General features: G+C 38.5%; 1 long non-coding RNA gene across 2 annotated transcripts in view; it reads right to left on the bottom strand.

Annotated features, from left to right (window-relative positions):
* Positions 1-6737: 6737 nt before the first annotated feature.
* Positions 6738-21555, bottom strand: part of LOC129060127 (uncharacterized) — a 51674-nt gene continuing 36856 nt past the window's right edge. The window contains exons 5-6 of one of the 2 annotated variants that reach the window (XR_008526551.2): positions 11552-11665; positions 6738-10009 (exon numbers count right to left, since the gene is read on the bottom strand). This is a non-coding gene — a long non-coding RNA (uncharacterized LOC129060127). The remainder of the gene's footprint in view (positions 10010-11551; positions 11666-21555) is intronic. The other variant, XR_008526553.2, reaches the window with a different exon arrangement.

Raw genomic sequence — 21555 nt, 5'->3', positions numbered from 1 at the left:
TGCTGTAAACTCGGGTGACTTTCATTTCTAAATGTTCCCGGGTTAGCCTATAGAGCGCACGCTGCTTTTCCTCTTATTGGCTTGGATCTTGTGGGTAATTGATTTAAAGGACTTAACTGGCCCCTTATGGCTGGAATCCATTTTAATCTCTAAATTGACCACTCTTCTCAATTGAATTTAAAAATGAAGAGGCTTAATGTTTCAGACTGGAATAGTGAGGAGTCTTCTAACTGTAATACAAGCTAATGCACAATTTTCGTAAAACAAAAGATGAAAAATAAAATTACTTGCAATCCCTCTACCCAGAAATTACCATCCTTTTATGTTATATTTTCTTCTGGCCTTTATTCATGAAAATTAATTTTGCTGTCATGGAAATGGTTCTATACAAGTACTGCTGGAAGTTTACACCTTAGCAATTTTATATCTCATGGTTTTAAACTTCAAAATGTAGCAAGATATAAATGTTCATCAAGAAAAAAACACAACAGATAAAATAAAACATAGAAAAATATTTAATGTGTGTTATATAATGTTTTGATGGGCAAATATGTGATAAAATGTAACCCTTCAGCTATTACAAATGAAGTCACTCTTGAGCTCTTACTAGAGTCTATGACTCGAAAGCCGGTGGTGTGCAGGGGTGAATTTCTTTGTCTTAAAAATATCTTCACATTTCTTGCCATGCAAACCTAGGAACTCTCCCTTGGTAGGTTCAACACAAGAGCAGCCTTCCCTCAGCAAAATGTTGGAGAAGAACTGAGGGGTTCCCTGGGGCCAGAGCCTCGGGCGGACCCTTCTCTGACAGCTGACTTTGTGCTTGTTCACAGGGCTCACATGCAGGATTTGCTCCCGTCTTAAGAAGTAAACTGGGTTTGAGGTGAGTAATTAGAGAAACTCTCAGAGGGGACTTGGTCTGAAAGCCAGCCCTAGTCTCTCCGACACCGCAGTCCTTAGCTGGCCTGGCAAGCCCCCTGTCTGCAAGGCTTCTTCCTGGTAAGCCGAGGCTTGCTCTGCTGCTGCTGCATTCTTCTCAGGACCCCCTCTCAAGGCTGCTTTCTCCAAGCCCCCACACGCTGAGACACGCTTCCGTGTGAACAGAACAGCAGGGAGGGTCCCTGTGTTCCCAAAGCAGGCCGGCACGGCCACTCCCACTGCCCCTCTGCCTCCAATTTTCCGACCAACCAATCAAGACGGAGCTGCTCCTGGGACAGCAATTACAGCATGGGTGACTCGGTTCCACCCTCGGCAGGCGGGATGGTTAATTTCATGCATCCGCTGGGCCCAGGCCAAGGTACCCAGACATTTAGTCAAGCACTGTTCTGGATGTTGGTGTGAAGGTATTTTTTAGATGAGATGAACATTTAAATCTGTGGACTTTAAGTAAAGCAGATTGCCCTTCATGATGCGGGTGGGCTCCAATCAATCAGCTGAAGGCTTTAAGAGAAAAAAGACTCCTCTAGGAAGAGGAAATTCTGCTTCCAGATGTCTGACTCACCAACCCCCACATCATATGAGCCAACTGTAACATAGATCTCTGTCCCTCCCTCTCTCTTTCTCTTGTTTTATATTATATATTACTATTATAGACATGTTATCTATAATTATAATATGTAATTACACATATTTATTAGACATTAACATATGTAAGTATATATGAATACTATATAACACATTATACCTATATTACATCTGCAATATATGTAATATACATACATATACATTATATATTACATAATTATATATACTGTATATACATATGAACATATGTAAATATACACACGCAGTCTATATTATCTCCATATGTACACATCATATAAGTAATGCATAACCAACACACCCTATTGATTCTGTTTCCCTGGAGAACCCTGACTACTAACTTCATCAGTAACCAGTGGCAGTGCTTCTTGCCACTCCTTTGTCCTCTCAAACCCCCTAGTACAATTCCCACTGTTACCAGCAGAGCCCAGAGAGTCAGTTGGACTTGCTGAGGACAGACATCACAAATACTATCATCTCCCTACCACTGGTGATAAAAAGAGGGTTTATGATGTGTGAAAGACTCACTTCAGGTCCAGGTCCACCACTGAGGAGTGTGACTCCCCCAGGCCAGAGCTCCTCCTCATCAAGGGGCCTGAGCTGTGGCTGTCCCCACGTGTACCAGGACAGCCCTGGAAGCAATGCCCTCTGTGCGACCATGCACCTGCCGCCTGGCTTACTGACATGCCTGAGGCCACTCTGCCCTCCTCCACTGACCTCACCACCCACAGGGCCATGCTGTTGTCCATGAGAAGCTGGGGAGAGCAAAGGTTAAATCTATGCTCTTGGAAAATGGCTTCAATATTATTACTTGAAATCATTTACAAAGGCCATGACTACTTCAAGGAATATCCTTTTTGTCAGGGAGGAGGAAAACGCTAGGCCCCTAGAAAGCTTTGGCTCATGTGCCATGGGTAAAATAGCTGGAGTTCTTCATGACTCCCTCCCCCTCCCTCTATCCCCAGGCATTTCACCTCAGTCTCATTCCTGAGTGGAAATAAAAGTTGCAAGGGAACTTTAGGCAAAGTCACTTGCAAAGACAATGCCCATGAATATCCTTGTTCCCACTGATTCAATCACTAATGCAAAACCCATGGAGCTTCAGAAATTTAAATCAGACTGTGCACAATTAATGACTAGAAACTCCAATTTCATGTTAATTGGTTTTAATTAAAATTTTTCCCTATGCTTATCTATATGGGCTTACTGTCAGTGCCCCGGCAATCTAATCTCTGAATTCCCTGCGTCATATGCGTTACCTTTGAAGTTGAACAATAAAACAAATCTCCAAACAGCACCTGAATGGTCCATTAGGGAGCAAGGAAGAAGCTGGTAATAAGGCAAGGAGAAGGGACACAGAAAACACACACTGTAAAGTCACACGCAAAGATGACACCCAAGAGGCAGGAGGCTCATTTCAGGTTATCAAGGCATTAGTAACATTTCTCATCCCAGCAAAACATAAAGCATATGCCCAAACTTCCCAAGGTGACCGCCGTAACGTGACTGGAGCATGAGGAATTTAAAAATTGGAGGGTTATAAATGAAACCATTTCCATTGTCTATCAAACTAGGTAATGTCCCACCTTTAAAGGAAATAAGGAGGGGAGCATCTGTTTCTGGTCGTTTGGGTAGCAAAGAGCTACTTGGTTAACGTTAAAAGATGAAGGAATCTGTCGCTTCTGCCAAACCACAAGTCAACAGCATAAAAAGGAATTGGTCAGGAAATTCAACCATCTTTTCTCACTGCCTTCATGAACATTCCACAAAACACCACACATAGACAAAAGATGCTAATTCACCTCTCCAAGCAACCTAATATACTCTCAGCTACACTTCTATTTTATAAACTGCATTATTTGTGAAATTTTCACTCATCTCCATCTTGAGGAAGGGCCGTGAAAAGCATCCATTTAAGTGTCTCCCATAATTGCGAATGTTAACAGCCAATTTTCTCCAACACTGACACCACTCTGCCTATCTTCGGTAGCAAAGATACTCATCTTTGCTTCTAATCAAAGCTCTTACTCACGGTTTATATGCATCCATTTTATTTTATTGTATTTTTGAGTGTTCCATCAACGCAGACTTACCCGTGGAACTAGTTTTCCCTTGAGCACTCAAGTAATGATTCTTATAAGGTAACAGCTGTGGGCCGATAGATCCTATATATTTCTGTGGAAGCTGCAGTTGTTTGGAAGGTCAGCCATCAAATGGAGCTCATTTTTCACTGGAGACAAAGGCAGTGCCAAGGTCTTTGCAATTTGTATGGAATTAAGCTAGTTTTGTAGAAGTGAAAACATGGGCACTGGAACAGTTCTCTTTTTTAAAAAAAATACAGTAGAAGATTTATATCTTTAAAAATTCTGAAATATTGATCAACCAGTAAAGTTTTAATGAGATTTGTAAAACAAATAATAAAGCAAAAGTTACTGCCGTTTGTAGAAAAAAAAAATCCTTATTAAAGAGATCTTATTATTCCAAAATTTACTATTTACTACACTAGAGTTATTATAATTGATGAGATTGGACCTGTAAAATTAGAGATAGAAGTAACAGAGAGGGTAACAAAATAATAGTTTTTGTTGTGTGTTTGTTAATTCAGGAAAATTCAAAGAAACTTGACATTATTTCGATTAACAGTTTGAAGCTATCTCTAAGCACAGAAATGGGTGTGTAATATAAATGCTGCTGGATTATGGACACTTCTTTTTCTTTGGATATGTGATTTTTTTTTTCTTGCTTTTTTTTTTTTTTTTAATACTCCCACCTTCCTACCCTCCAATATACATCATTTCCCCCAGATAATCAATGTTTATTAACTGGCATGATTCTATCCAAAGCTATCTCATGGGCCATGTCATCATACACATGCATATATATTCATCTAAGATGCTGTTTTGTTTAAATCAAAAATAGAAAACAAAATACAAAATAGAAATACAAAAACAGAAAACTTTCCTCTGCATTCGGCTTTTCTCACTTAACATGACATCCTGGAATTTCTTTATGTTAACTGATGTAGAATCCCTTCTTTTTAATATCTGTGTCATACTGTATGGAAGTGAAGTACTATCAAATGCTGGCTCTCCAAAATATTACCAAAGCAACCTGTTGATCAGACTAAGTGAGTTTACGGCTTAGTGGCTTAAAGGGGAGAACACTGCCTCCACAGAGCCATGGTAGTGTCTCAGAGAGGAAAGAGCAAAATCAGGATATCTATTGAGAGTTTGAAATCTGATTGAAGGTGATTCTTTCAATTTGGAGACTTGGTTAAGTTGGGTAAAGACCATAAAATAATAATTTCCTATTTTCAGTTCTTGCAAAATTCCTATTGTTCAGCAGTTTTCTTGGGATATAATTGACAATTTTTGTACCTATTTAAAATGGACAACTCGGCCAGGCATAGTGGTTCATGCCTGTAATCCCCGCACTTTGGGAGGCCAAGACGGGTGGATCACCTGAGGTCAGGAGTTCAAGACCAGTCTGGCCAACATAGTGAATCCCTTTCTCTAATAAAAATACAAAAATTAGCTGGGCATGGTGGCGGGTGCCTGTAATCCCAGCTACTCGGGAGGCTGATGCAGAAGAATCACCTGAGCCTGGGAGGTGGAGGTTGCAGTGAGCTGAGATCGCATCACTGCACTCCAGCCTGGGTGACAGAGTAAAACTCCATCTAAAAATGACATAAAATAAAATAAGACAACTTGATAAGCTGTGATGTGTATACATCCATGGAGCCATCAGCACAATCAAGCTAGTGAACATCCCCGCAGCTCCCAAAGTTTCCTCATGCTCATTTATAATTCTTCCCTTTCTGCCCTCCTCTCACTCCATCCCAGGCAACCACTGATCTGCTTTTTCTAACAACACATTCTAGAATTTTACACCACGAAATCACATAATATGGCTTCTTTTTCTCTGGTATCTTTCACTTAGCATAATTGTTTTGAGATTCACTTACATTGCATAATCAATAGTGCACTGACTTTCTTGTTGAAAAATTATTCCATTGTGTGAATATACCACAATTTTTCATCCATTCATCACTTGAAGGGCATTTGATTGTTTCCAGTTTTGGCTGTTACTAAGAAAGTTACTAAATATTTGTGTACAAGTTTTTGTAAAAAAACATATGTTTTCATTTCTGTTGGATATACACCAAGGAGAAGAATGGTTGAATACAGTTGATTTTTATCTTCTGAAGAAACTGCCCAAGTGTTTTCCAGAGTTGAATAATTTTACATTCCCAATAGCAGTGTATAAAATTTCCAGTTTCTCCATAACCTCACCAATAGTTGGTATAATCAGTCTTTTTAATTTTAGCCTCTCTAACAGGTGTGTAGTGACTTCACATTGCGGTACTAATTTCATTTCGTTAATGACTAACAATGTTGAACATTATGCTGTTGTAGAGTGGAGTGTGTTCTATAAATGTGAACCAGGTCATGTTGATTGATTGTGCTATTCATCTCTACTGTATCTTTGTTGATTTTCTGTGAACTTGTTATATTAACTCTAAGAAATGGCTATTACAATTTTTTACTGTAACTGTGGAATTTCAATTTCTTCTTGCAGTTCTTTTAGTTTTCAGTTTATATATATATTTTTTTCTTGTTTTTTTTTTTGAGACGTAGTCTCACTCTGTCACACAGGCTGGAGTGCAGTGGCGTGATCTTGGCTCACTGAACCCTCCACCTCCTGGGTTCAAGTGATTCTCCTGCCTCAGCCTCCCAAGTAGCTGGGATTACAGGTGCACACCACCATGCCTGGCTAATTTTTGTATTTTTTAGTAGAGGTGGGATTTCACCATGTTGGCCAGGCTGGTATCAAACTCCTGACCTCAGGATCTGCCCACCTCGGCCTCCCAAAGTGCTGGGATTGCAGGTGTGAGCCACCGCACCTGGCCCCAGTTCATATATTTTTAAAGCTCCATTTTCAAGGCCATAAACACTTATAATTTTAAGTCCTTTTGACCAATTGTTCCCCTTATCATTATAAAATTACCTTCTTTATCTTGGACAATTTTTTAAAATATTCGTGATATTAATACAGACATTGAAGCTTTCTTTTGAACAGTCTTAGCATGGGATATCTTTTTGCATACTTATGTATTTAAACCTATTTGTGCCTTTAAGTTTAAAGTGTGTTTCTTGTAGACAACATATAATTGGGCCTTGCTTTTCTAGCCAATTTGACAATCTCTGCCTTTTAATTGAGGTATTTAAACTATTTGTAGTTAATGTGATTATTGATATGATTAGGTTTTAATTGATAATTTTTCATTTATTTCTTATTTGTTACATTTGTTCTTTATTGTCCTTTCCCTTGTTTTCTGCCTTCTTTTGAATTGAGTCTTTTTTATGATTACATTTTGTCTTGTTGGCTCTTCAGCTATAACTCTTTGTGGTATTATTTTGGTGGTTGCTTTAGGATTTATAGTAAATATCTTTATCACCATCTACTTTCAAGTAGTATTGTACCATTTCATGTATAAAAACTTACGAGTTATATATTTCTATTTCTCCCCTCCCCGACTTTTTTTTTTTTTTTTTTTTGAGATGGAGTCTCACTCTGTCGCCAGGCTGGAGAGTGCAGTGGCACAATCTCCGCTCACTGCAACCTCTGCCTCCACAGTTCAAGCAATTCTCCTGCCTCAGCCCCCTAAGTAGCTGGGACTACAGGTGCTTGACACCACGCTCAGCTAATTTTTTTGCATTTTCAGTAGAGATGGGGGCAGGGGTTGTTTCACCATGTTAGCCAGGATGGTCTCAATCTCCTGACCTCATGATCCATCCACCTCAGCCTCCCAAAGTGCTGGGATTACAGACGTGAGCCACCATGCCTGGCCCCCTCCCTGACTTTATGCTATTGTTTTAATAAATTTTACTTTTTTATGTGGTAGACCCCACAATGCATTATTATTTGTGTTTAAACTGTTAAATATCTTTAAAAGAGATACTACTAATAAAAATTCTTATACAACTATCCATGTTTTTACCATTTTCTGTGCTCTTCATGGATCCAGATTCCCATCTGGTATCATTTTCCTTCTACCTTGAAGCTCTTCCTTTAAATTTCTTGTAGTATGGGTTGGCTGGTGGTAAATTCTTTCAGGTGCTGTATGTCCGAAAATATCTTTATCTCACCTTTGTTTTTGAAAGCTCTTTCTGCTGGCTTCAGGGTTTTTTTTTCTTTTAGTACTTTAAAGTTGCTCCTCCACTGTTTTGTCATTTGCATTGTTTCCAATGAGAAATCTGCTCCCACCCTATCTTTGTTCTTCTGTAAATATCATGTCTTTTTTTTCTGGCTGCTTCTAAGGTTTTATTTTTATCATTGGATTTAAGCCATTTTTATTTATTTATTTATTACTTTGATAGGTGTTGGGGGAACAGGTGGTGTTTGGTTATGTGGATAAGTTCTTTAGTGGTGATTTCTGAGATTTTGGTGCACCTGTCACCCAAGCAGTGTCCACTGTACCCGATGTGTAGTCTTTTATCCCTTACCCACCTCCCACTCTTTTCCCCAAGTCCCCAAAGTCCACTGTATCATTCTTATGCCTTTGTCTTCATAGCTTAGCTCCCACTTTTAAGCAAGAAGACATGATGTTTGCTTTCTCATTCCTGAGTTACTTCACTTAGAATAATGGTCTCCAATTCCATTCAGTTCACTGCAAATGCCATATTTTGTTCCTTTTTATGGCTGAATAGTATTCCATGGTGTGTGTGTGTGTATATATATATATATATACAACACATTTTCTTTATCAGCTCATTGACTGATGGACATTTGGGCTGGTTCCATATTTTTGCAATTGTAACTTGTGCTGCTATAAATATGCACGTGTAATTATCTTTTTCATATAATGACTTATTTTCCTCTGGGTATATACCCAGTAGTGGGATTGCGGGATCAAATGGTAGATCTATTTTTAGTTCTTAAGGAATCTCCACACTGTTTTCCATAGTGGTTGTACTAGTTTACAATCCACCAACAGTGTAAAAGTGTTCCCTTTTCACCACATCCCTTTTCAGCCATTCCCTTTTCACCACGAAAAATAACATCTATTATTTTATTTTTTAATTATGGCCATTCTTGCAGGGGTAAAGTGGTATCGCATTGTGGTTTGGATTTTCATTTCCCTAGTAATTATGTTGAGCATTTTTTCATATGTTTCTTGGCCATTTGTATATCTTCTTTTGAGAACTGTGTATTCATGTCCTTAGCCCACCTTTTTGATGGGATTGTTTGTTTTTTTCTTGCTGATTTGTTTGACTTCCTTATAGATTCTGGATGGCTTTGGTGTAGTTTTCTTCATTTTTTACTTGGGGTTGATGATTTTTGCATCTGCATGTTTATAGTTTTCATCATGATTGACTATTATTCCTTTAAATATTTTTTTCTGTTCTCCTACTCCTTTAAGGGCTACAATTAAATATCTATTATGTCATTTGAAGTTCACTCACAGCTCACTGATGCTCTTTTCATTTTAATATTTTCCTTGTGTTTTATTTTCTACAGTTATTATTATGTCTTCAAGCACATTAAAATGTACTTCTGCAGTATGTAAACCATTGTTCGTCTCATCCAGTATGCTTTCATTGCAGACACTGTTTCTATCTTTATAAAAATTCAATTTGGGTTTTTTTTCTATGTCTTCCATGTTTCTACTTAACTTTTTGAAAATACGGAATAATGTTATAATAACTTTTTAATGTATTTTTTCTGCTAATTCTAACATCTGGGTCACTTCCGGGTCAGTTTTAACTATATGTGCATTCTCCCACATGGATCATGGTTTCCCGCTTCTTTCTATGTCTGGTAGTCTTTGCTTAGATGCCTGACATTGAAAAGTTTATCTTTTTCAGTGTGGGACATTTCTGTATTCTTCTAAACATTCTTGAATTTTGTTCTGTAATGCAGTTAAATTTTTTATGAACAACTTGATTTTTTTCAGTCTTTCATTTATGATTTGTTAGGCATGTCTAGAGCAGTGCTCTGTCTAGGGCCAGTCATTCCTTGCAACAGAGATAAGACCTTCCTAAGTACTCTACCCAATACCCTGTGGGTTGAGTTTTCTAGCATGGTTTATTGAAACAGTCAAAGTCCCCAGTCCTGTATGAGCATTCAGTACTATCACCTCTAATCTTTTCAAATGGCTCTTTTCCTAGCTCCAAGTGGTTTCCTCGTACATCTGTGTTGATCTGTATATGCTTTGTTGAATAATTAAGGGGAACCTTCTATAAATCTTCAGGGTTCTCTCACGTCATATCTTTATATACTCTGGTACTCTGTACTCCAGATGCTTTGGTCCTCCTTGATTCTTTGTTCAATCTCCTTAACTCAGAGAGTCTTCTGAGCTTCTCCTCCCTGTGCTACACCTGAAAATGTCCTCAAAACAATAAGCTGAGCTGTTATAGGACTCATCTTGTTTTTTCTTTATCTCTCAAGGATCTCTATGCTTGGTTGCCTGAAAAAAAAAACAAAAAAAAACATTGCTTTGTTTATTTTGTTTTTGTTTGTTTGTTTTTTGATTGTTTCAAGCAGAAAAGCCAATCTAGTTCTGTTATTCCTAAAGAAGAATGATCTGTTAATATATAATTTAAGATTGATGTACACAGTAGGCAAAAATTTTGAAGCAAGATGTTTACTGAGTAAATGGTAGTTTGATGCTTTCTATTGAGTAGTTTTTTAGTCTTTCAGAAAGTTATTTGCAACTTTTATCTCCCTGGGCAAAAGTTTCCTGAAACAATAAAGCTATGTTAATGAAGACAATTTAATAGTAAAGTTGTGTTAAGGTAGATAGTAAGCTGTGGTGTGGGTATAGAGAAGCTTCTGTTTCTCAGTGTCCCCCTTGTTGTCATCCTAAACTGAAGGATAGACTATTAACATGTCTAAGAGTATAATTGATCCATATCTTCACCACTATTTGAGGTTTCTAATTGCATATCAAGTCCTGGGCATGGTTGTATAAACTTCCATGAAATGGAGGGGATAATGTTATAATCACTTTTTTAACGTATTTTTCCTGCTAATTCTAACATCTGGTTTTCCTGATCTTTTTGCTGGATGATTATTTGTTGGATCATTTTAAGGGCAGTGGCTACACAACAACATTTAAGTCTCTGGAGATCATACACCTGCACTCCGCAGGACAGACCAACACTAAGAGAAGGGTTGTGATGAGATTTGTAGTCTGCTTTTCAGCAAGGAGCTAAGAGTGACTTAAGTAAAGGAAGAGGGGAGATCCCATTCCCCATCTGAAGAGCTGGCAAAACCAAATACAGGGTTATTAACAAAATTAAGTAATGTTATGATTGATGTGTTTATTTTCCACACGTTCTTAATATTAAAGATTCCAGCAAGGTCTTCACCATATAAGTACAACATTCTTATTCTCTGACCTATTTCATTAACTTCCTCATAAAGCCTTTCTAGATCCTCGAGGGACTATGACCAATATCTTAAGTAACAGGGAATTCCATTTTATTGGGAATGGTTGCTAGTCTCTAAACCATGGCATTAAAGACTTTCCTTACTTTCTGGGCCTCTTGTAAAACATAAAGTTAAGATGAAAAGAGAAAATTTATTAGTTTTTATTAGTTATTAGTTTTTATTCTTAAATCAAGGTCCAGTTTTTCTCCTTAAGTTAAATCATCAAATGATCTACTCTCCCAGAAGAGAAATGAATGGATCAAAATGAATATTCAGTTCTGATCACCTATTCTGAAGACAAGCACCAGTTTACCAAAGTAGCAAGTTCCAATCCAGTTTCTGGGTAATAGTCAGTATGTTTTGTGCCATAAATCCAATGCCAGTCAATGGGGAGAATGATATATTTTTGGCAAAAACATTCTACAGGATTGTTAAATAGTGTTGGGATGTTTTAGTGCCGCTTAATAACAGTTCACTGCTAGGCAATAAATTTTTTAATATCTAAGTGAGTAGGTAATTCTAAAGCAAACTAAAAGTGATGTGTCTTACTTGTAAGATCCGTAAAAGGAATACCCACCTTGTACTCCTTAATTCTCTTCTATATTATATTTCTGTGAGAATTCAGTTATCAAAGCTAGCTCCCATGAAAGATCCCCAAGTATTGTTCTGGTGGTGACATGAACTTCTTTTTCTAGTATGACAAGATAAGGTTTGTTTAGATTTCTAGTTTTTGTTGTGTTTGACGACTAAAATAAAATCTCCTAATGGTTGAGTCATTTCATTAATTAGTTAGACCCATAAAATCAACTGATTAATTACAAGAAGTTGGACCTAAGGGAAACTGAATAGCTCCAAAGAAAAATGCATAAAAATCCAACAGTCAGTTTAGCTGTACGCTTTAGCCAGCTCACAAGTACGCTGTAGCCAGATGTGGTGCCCATACAAAGGAGTAAATAAGAATGCAAGGAACAATGTTAAGAACTGGGTCTTATGTGTAACATAGGTCAAGGTAGCCTTAAACTAACAAGAGAAGACCATAGCTACAAGAATAAAGAACAAAAGAATGCAAATTGAAGCATGAATATCTGTAGTCCCATTCTGGGGACCTTAGGTACAAGCTGTCCACATCTCACGTAGTCATTAACTTAGTTCAAAGTTCTTAGGTAGAAGCTGTCTCTTTCTGAAGATTATCTGTTTCTGGGGGGTTCTAAGAAGCTTCGACTTGAGATCTTTAATAAAGAAAGTCTTCTAGTGAGTTGAAGATAGTTTTTTGCTCTATAATTGAAAAACATGAATCCAATAATTGACCTCTTGGAATTTTACTACTGTGATAGTTGTTAATAGCCTTTGATAATATCCTTTCCATTGGGGCTTGGAAGCTGTCTTTCTCTGGTGTCTCTTTCAGAAGACCAGGTATTTGAGTTCTAAGTAACATAAAGATTGTTTAGAAGGACATGGAGAAAAGGCTGCTTGCACTTATTGATACAATGGGACATACTGCAAAAGTTCCAGCAATATTTGACCATGTCTATTTGCAATTGTGTGGTGTCTAGGATTGGAAGTGGTATCACAGATATATGAGCCTATCTGTCACTAATCCATGTAGAATCAATGAGTCCTAGAAACAGGTGACCTTGTCACTAAAGCCAATGGTAATACCTTGGGTCCTACAATTTCTAGAATCCCTGAAAATTTTGTAATTTGAGTTTTAGAATTTTTCTTGTTCTTTCCTCCTTTCCTGGAGATTGGAAATGATGTAGACAGTAAAGTTTCTGAGTAAGGGCCTTGGCTTTGAGAAGCTCTTTGGTACCAGTCCCAATAAAGTGGAGTCCCTTGTTACTTAAGAGATTGGTCATAATCCCCAAGGTTAGGAACACAAAATCAAGTAATTTTGCTATTATGAGAGTTGTAGCATTTCAGCAAAGAAAGACATCAGTCCATCTTAAAAATATGCAGACAATTTTCAAGACATATCCAAAACCCAATGAAGAGGGTAGTTAAATGAAATCCACTTGGAGATAAGCAAACGGGTGCTGAGGGTTGGGCTCTTGCCCATGTTCCACCTTCACCCACTTTTACCATTTTAACAGTGTTCTGCTGGTCAGATGGAGACATGCAGCATAGACCCCGACGCACACACAACCTTAACAATTTTAGCAAAATTTCCCCATTGATGTTGACTGTGTTGGCCATTTTTCCTTCCTGCAGTGAGTAATTTTTTGCAAAAAGTTTTCTAAGCATCCATTTGAGGGTTTTTTGTTTTTTGTTTGTACTTTGGAGCTAATCTCTTGCATTCTATAATAATGTCTTTGAACCTTTCTAAAGATTTAGTCTCTTGGTGTACTATGAAGGTTAGGATCTCAATGCGGGGCTGCCTGTCTGCCATAATATAGCAGCCCTTTGTATCCATGGGTTCTTTCTCTGGAGAGTCAGCCAACTGGGGATGAATATATCAAGGAAAAGACACAAATGGTGGCATCTGTACTGAACATGTACAGACTTTTTTTCCTGTGATTATTCCCTAAACTACAGCACAACACCTATTTATATGGCATTGACATTATATTAGCGTATTATAAGTAATCTAAAGATGACTTAAAGGATATGATAGGGTGAGCAGAGGTTATATTCATGTTACACCATTTTATTTAAGGGACTTGAGTAGCTATGGATGTGGGTACTCATGGGGGTTCCAGAACCAATCCCCCGCCATCAGCCTTGAGCCTCCAGACTATTCCATTTTGTATGAACTTGATCTTCGTTTATAGTAGCCTTAGAGCACTCAAACATTCTTTTTGTTTGTTTGTTTTAGACGAAGTCTCGCTCTGTCCCAGGCTGCAGTGCAGTGGCAGGATCTCGGCTCACTGCAACCTCGGCCTCCCAGATTCAAGCTATTCTCCTACCTCAGCCTCCTGAGTAGCTGGGATTACAGGCGGGCGCCACCAAGCCTGGCTAATTTTTGTATTTTTAGTAGAGACCGGGTTTCACCATGTTGGCCAGGCTGGTCTCGAACTGCTGAACTCGTGATCCGCCCACCTCAGCCTCCCAAAGTGCTGGGATTATAGGCGTGAGCCACCAGGCCCGGCCTCAAACATTCTTTAATTTGCTGAACATTCTTAATTGGGGCTCCTACTGAAGTCAAAAGCTCTCTTTGTTTCCAAAGCACTCCAAGACCATGGACTTCCCTAAAAGCATAACTACTACTAGTGTACATATTAACTGTTTTTTATCTCTTCCTCCAGTCTGGGTAGATTTTGGCTCTGGTAAGGCATTTTTTATCCCGGGATGAAATGTGATTTGTTTCAGTTTAACTTACCTAATATTGTCCTGTTTCAGTCTTAATCCATGACCCATCAACAATCAGTTTGCATTTTTTAAAGGGGCTTCTAGTAAATTTATTAGGAGTATGGATAGTTCACAAGCAGAGGTTGGGGTTTCCCCTTTTTCGAGGTAATGGAAGAAGAGTAGTAGAATTTAAAAGATTCATGAATATTAAGTATATGAGGGGTAAAGTCATAGGATGTCATGGGAGGTAAGCCTACTTGCTAAGAAATGTCGTGAGTTTTTAATGAGCAACAAAGATTCTGCAACATGATTGACCAAAAAAAATCACAGGAGACCCCAACATCAAGTCAGCAAAGGCTCCACTAGCTTGGCTACTGCGGCTGTTGCTCATTGACTATATGCCCAGGTTTTTGCCACTGAGTCATAACAGCTCTTGGTCTTGATGATTTCCCAGGCTGAGTCAGAGCACAAAGGGCTTGTCTCTTACATAAAAAATATGCAGAGAGGATTAGGTGAGCAGAGTGGGAGTTGTTAAATGGCTAACTTGAACTCACAGAAAGAAAACTTGTTCATGTCTAGGCTTCTGGGAAGGATGTCTGGTCACCAAGAATTTGGTTAAGTCATAGAGTGGTGTGACAATTGCAGAAAAGTTAGGAACCCACTGTCTGCAGTAACAAGTGAGACCCAGAAACTTCTTCATTGTCTTTTAGTTACTGGCCCGGGCAAATTTTGAAGGCTCTGTAGTCTGTGCTAAGTAAGAGATTTATCTGCTTGGGATAAAGCATGCCCTAGATAATGAAGTTTGCTGTGACAAAATTGTAGCTTCTCTTTGGAAACCTGCTGCTCCTTCTGAACTAAAACAGTAAGTAGAGATGCAATCTGTCTTAAAGCTTACCTCATCTTTTGAACACAACAAAAGGTCACCTACATATTGGATAAGAATAGAATCACAGGGAAATTTAGAGTCCTTGAGGTCACAGTGAAGGAAAAGCAGGCAATGCCTTACTAATCCTTGGGGCATAACAAACTAAAGATTCCACTAATTTTCCCAGGAGAAAGCAAATATTTGCTATGTTGATATAAAGGAACATGAAAGAAAGCAAAACATAATACACAAATATAAAATATGCATTCTCAGGAGGCATCAAAGACAGAATTAGCATTTGAGTTTTGTTCTACAGGGAAGGAGGGACCGACTATTCTATTTATGGTCCTGAGGTCCTAAACAAACCTGCATCCCTGCCCAGTATTGTTATGTCTTGGTTTGTTTGTATTTGGTTTTGTTTCTGTTTGTTGTTGCTTGTATGGTTTTACTAGGAAGATAGGGGTGTTACGAGAATTGGTATAAGGTATAATGAGTTTTTTTTCTATTAGACCTTGACTATTAGCCTTGATCCTTCTTCAACTTCTGGTTTAAATGCAAATTGTACATGTTTGAGTAGAGGATCATTTCGCTTTTTTCCTTTAGTTTCTTAGCTCTTACAAGGCACTTTTTCTTTCAGTGCTCTGTTTACAGCCTCTACAAGTGTCTTTAACAAGAGTCTTATCAACTCAACCTTTTTTAAAAATGGAGATATAATTCATATAACATAAAACTCATTATTTAAGTGTACAAATTGTCATTTTTAATATATTCACTATGCTGTGTGACCATCACTACTATCTAATTCTACATTTCCATCACTCCAGAAAGAAACCCCTGACTTATTTGCAGTTAGTTCCAGTTCCCGTTTTTACCCCCATCCCCTGGCAACCATTCATCTCTTTCTGTCTGTATGGATTTCCATGTTCTGGATATATCATATACAGTCATGCATTGCTTAACAATGGGAATATGTTATGAGGAACATGTTGTTAGGCAGTTTTGTTGTTATGCAAACATCATAGAGTGTGCTTACACAACCCAGATAGTGTAGCCTACTATACACCTAGGCTACATGGTACAGCCTATTGCTCCTAGGCTACAAACCTGCGCAGCACATTACTGTACTGAATACTGTAGACCATTGTAACACAGTGGTATCTATATATCTAACCACAGTAAATGTAAAGAAAAATACAGTGTCATAATCTTATGGGACCACCGTTATACATCCAGCCTATTGTTGACCAAAATGTCGTTATGCAGCGCATGACTGTAAATGGAATCATAAAATATGTGGTCATTTGTGCCTGGCTTTGTTCATGCACCTTAATGTTTTCAGGGTTCAAGCACCTCTCAGCAAGCATCAGAACTCCATTTCTTTTTATGACTGGATAATATTCCATTGTAGGGATAAATGGATAAACCACATTTTGTTTATCCATTCATCAGATGATGGGCCTTTGGGTTGTTACCGCATTTTTGCTATTTTGAATAATGCTGCTATAAACATTTGTGTACAAGCTTTTGTGTGGACATGTTTTTAAATCTCTTGGATATATCTAGGAGTGAAATTTCTGGGTCATATGGTAATTCTGTTTAACTTTTTGAGGAACTGACAAACTTTTCCACAATGGCTGAACCGTTTTACGTTCCCACATAAATGGAGGAAGGTTTCCATTTCTCTACATCCTTACCAACACTTGTTATCATCTGATTATTATTATTATTACCATTGTTATTGGCAACTAAGTAGGTGTGACATGGTGTGTCACTGCAATTTTCATGAGCTCTTTTCATGAGCTTTTTGGCCATTTATATATCATGTTTGGAGAACTATCTACTCAAATCTTTTGCCCACTTTTAATTGGGTTATGTCTTTTTATACTTTAAATGTAAAGATTCTTTATAAGTTCTGAATACTAGATCCTGAGTACTGAATAATATAATTACAATAATTTTCTCAATCTGTGAGTTGCCTTTTCACCTTCTTTTTCATCAAATTCACCAAAAAAAGACACCCATGGTCTATAAGTCTTTTCCCCATGATGCAAGTTTGCTTCAGTCTTCAGATATTCTAGAAGCTAAGTTCTTTTAAAAAGTAGCAGTATAATATTTATTAGTCAAAGCAACAATAATTTTTCATGTGAAATGTCTATTGTCACCTAAGCATTGGAGTTAAAAGGAGGGTGAAAAGTGGTAAGAATTTATAATAAAAAATAATTTTGCATACTGAACAAATAGAAGGCATATTATTAGCCAATATAACTATAACAAACATAATAGACTCTTATAGTTCAGTTCATTAAATAGCCCTATGAGAGACTAAAGGAGTCTATTAACTTCCCCAATGCTAAATGAAAATTTCAAGATACAGTTATTTTTGTGTCTAATGAACAACAATATGAAACCAGCCAAGCCCTACATGAGGCACTAAATTTTGTCCCATGGTTGGTCTTAAATAAGGACAACCAAAGCCTACAAATTGGGTTTAAAGGCCCAACTCAGAGATCAGAAATGTAGGGCCCTTGGGCATTGGCAGAAAGATGTGGACATTTGCTCCTGACAGAGTAAGTGCACCTCATTTTACATAGTAGCTTTGTTCCCCAAAAGTCATATGTAAATTATGCTGTTCTCAATCAAACCTGCTTCACATGTGCCAGAAATTTTGCTATTTAAAGATATATTACAGTAAATCTTTTTAAAGACAAAGAACCCTTTGTGAATAATAAGTGCTCTCCAGTTAATCTGTATTGTAAATGTGGATTTTTCAAGTAACCCATTTTCTTAAAATAGGGCACAGCCTGCAATGAAATGACAGCTGAACAATACAGATTATTCTGCAAAGATGAAAAACAAGGGATCAGCATGTACTAGGGTGTAGCTTCAGTTTCTTCATTTTGAGGAATGTGTTGCGTCTGGAAAGGATCCAGAGATGCACAGCTACAACGGCTAAGTGAGTGGAAACTAAGACCCTTGAGAAAATGTTGGAGGATTTAGCTTATTTAACTTGGAACAGAGAAAGCTAAGACCCAAGCTGCTCACTGTCTTCAGAAATACACAATGTGGGGAGAATATTTTACAGTGAAATAGAAAGTAAACAAAGAGAATATAAATTATGATTATGGCTACATAAGAACAAGCAAAAATATGAGCAAAGAATGCAAAGAAAATGCAATGATGAAAACAGTGGATACATTGGTGAAATTGTGGATAAAATGTGTTTCTGCTTAAAACTTTCTTTAACTTTATTATAATACTATAATGGAAGCTATAAATTATAATATAATTATATGTTATCATATAATAAGATTTATATATATATATATATATAATGTTACATATAATATATAAAATTTAGAGGGAAGTCAGCCTAAGTAAATACTCATAGGCAGCCATGGACAAGGTAATTAGCAGGAAAGGAGAAAGACCTTCTCCACTCCTTCCCAAATCATCTCCGTTCCCGATCCTTCTACTCCACCGCTTCCACCAATGTTGGCGTCAAGGATCCCAACATTTTCATTACTTCCCTGGTCTAGCTGGGGACATTTTGCACTTTCATTTACTGATTAATTCAGCAAAGATCAGTGGACCCCCTGCTCTATGCCAGACTCTGCTAACAACTAGAAATGCAATCAGACCAAAACGCACATCATATCACCGCTGCCCTCACTGAACCTGTGATATTTAAAGAGATGATTATAACAAAGGATGACAAGTGTGGAGACAGCAGCAGAAGAGGATGCAGACAGAGAAATGAGAAGCGGAACTCAGCCCATGTATGTGGGATTCGGCAAGGCTTTCTCAGGGAAACAACATGAAGGCCGGGTAAGAGGACGTGCTGGGAGCCCCCAGGACCTGTGGGAGAACTGTAGGAATCTTCAGGGAACTGAGACTGAAATAGTGACAACCAGTGATGAGCTTGGGCAGGTGAGAAACTGCCAGACTGTGCAGGAAACGCTAAGTCATCCTAATGAGTCTGACATTTATCCTAATCCTCTTGGAGGGTTTTAACCAGGAGAATGACATGCTGAGGGTCACCTTTCAGAAAGATGAATCCAGACACCAAGTGGAGAACAGACTGGAGGACGGAAATGCAGGGTGAGGAGGTAACTCCAGCCAATGCAGCAAAGATGATCTCAGCAGTGGGACTGGACAGAAACAGGCAGATTTCAGAGTAACCACGTGGTAGGCAACTGCATTTGGAGTGTGGTTGACTGGGGAGAAGAGGGCAGGGACTCTGGAATGTCATATATTTTTATGGAATAAGCAAAGAGAATCAGAGAGGATGGTATGGGTGGTCCTGAAGTTCAGGAAGAGCTCACAACAACAAGTTTCTGGGTGGCAGGTGAGGGCAGGAAGGAAGTGCACTTTGAGATCCTGGGCCAGAAAGTATGAGTTTAGTAAGGGATAGGTATGGATGGGGCATTGTGGGAGCAAGCAGAGGAAACTGAATTCAAGCATCACCTCTGCAAGGAACTCCAGACCCATACTCAGGACTACTCCAAGGGAACAGCTTTTTCAGGCCGCACCAGCCTCGAGAAGGAAAAACAAGGGACCCAAGAGCAAGAGCCATCACGGTTCCGGGTTCACAGCCACCAAGGATGGACTTATAGGTAGAGTGGCCCTTCCTCTATCAAAGCCCACACATTCCCTCCGGTGATAATCAAAATGTCCCCACTGCATCCTGCAGAGCCACTTGTCATTTTATGAGCACCTGTGTAGCCAATGCCTACTCTGTGCAAGGGCCTGCAGATACAAAGATAAGTACAGCATAGTCCCTGTCCTTAAGGAGTCCCCCATCTAGAGAGAGTCCAGGCAAGCAGAGCAACAACCATGACAATGTGCAGAGTCCTGAGGTCAACACAGCACAAGGGCCATGGGCGCATGGGGCACAGGATCAGAAGGTCCCAGGCACTAAAATGCCCAAGCTAGGTCTTCAAGGTCAGTTTTGACAGTAGCTACATAAAGAAAAGGGAGGAAGAGTTCCTGGGCAAAAGATGCAGACTGTGCATGGAAGAGAGACTGGAATGACCACGGAGCTGGGAAGTCATCCCCTCGGCTAGAAGTTGGAGCATGAAGGAGCAGGGAGAGTTAGCAGATGAGATTGGAGACTGAAACCAAGGGCAGGGTGTGCAGTCCTGGGATTGCACACTCTGTTGTTAGAACTCTCTTCTATGTTAAGGAGAAACTGAAGGAGTTTTCCAGAAAGAAATAATTGGTTCAGGTGTGCATCGTTCAGGTGTGCTGACACTGTCTACAGATGGTCAGACACAAAGACACTGGTCACCGTTATGGCATGTTTTTAAAATATGATAGAGGCCTTTTTAATTCTGGGAATGGTCAAGAGATATTATGAAATAGCTATTCCTAGACTTTTATTTTGTAACTACAGTCAGTGGGTAATGTGTGCACCTGTTTCAGAATTCTAAAAGTACAAGGTTGGAGTCAATGGAAAATAATCCCCGCTTCCCTGCCTAGACCCCCCGCCCCCCCACCCCACAGTTTCTTCAAGTTTCTTATGAAACACTTCAAATAGATAGTCTTTCTCTCTGTCTCTGTCTCTCTCTCTTTCTCTCCTTCTTTCCCTACCCCCACCCCTCCAGAAACAAATATTTTCTTACACAGATGGTAACATACTAATCATACTGCTTTGTTGCCTTTTTCACACAATATTTCTTGGAGATCATTCACCATCAGTACATACAGAGCTGCTTCATTCTTTTTAGCAGATGCTTAATTTTCTCTTCTGTGGATATATCATAATTTATTTAACCAGTTTCCTATTTTCCTACTGATGGACTTCTAGTCTAATGACACTCTTTTGCTACCATAAAAAAGTGCTGCAATAAATATCTTTGCACATGTGTTGTTTTGCATAAGTATGAGAATGTGTGTGGGTAAATTCTTGGAAGTTGGAATTGATGAACTCTCAGTTCCTAGAAAGTTATGCATAGTTTTTAATTTTGACAAAATGTTACCTACTTGTTCTCTATAAAGATTGAAAAATGTATATTCACCAAAGCAATTAGTGCCTGTCTCTCTCTAAATCATTGCAAAACTCTTGAGATACGAACTTTTTGGGCATGGCAATTTGTAAGTAAAAAATGTTATCTTAGATTTAATTTGACTATGTCTTACTATGAGCGAGGTTGGATATCTTTTCCTGTGGTGAAGAGCCACGTGATCTTTTTCTCACTGTGATAGATCATACCTTTGGCCCATTTCCCAGTGCATCATTGGCAACTTTCTTACAGATTTGTAGAAGCTCTTTGTATGTTAAAGGAATTAAGCTGTTTGTGAAATAAGTTGCAATAATTTTTTCATTTTTTCATTTTCCTTTAACTTCATTTGTGATACTTTTGCCATGCACCATTTTCTTTAGTTTTATGTAATTAAACTCATCAGTCCATTTTTTTCATTTCCCTGTCCCA

Source organism: Pongo abelii, chromosome 5 (assembly GCF_028885655.2).
Source record: "Pongo abelii isolate AG06213 chromosome 5, NHGRI_mPonAbe1-v2.0_pri, whole genome shotgun sequence".
Lineage (NCBI taxonomy): Eukaryota > Metazoa > Chordata > Mammalia > Primates > Hominidae > Pongo > Pongo abelii.
Note: the sequence above shows the minus strand (reverse complement) of the source record. Positions and strands in the feature narration are given on the sequence as shown.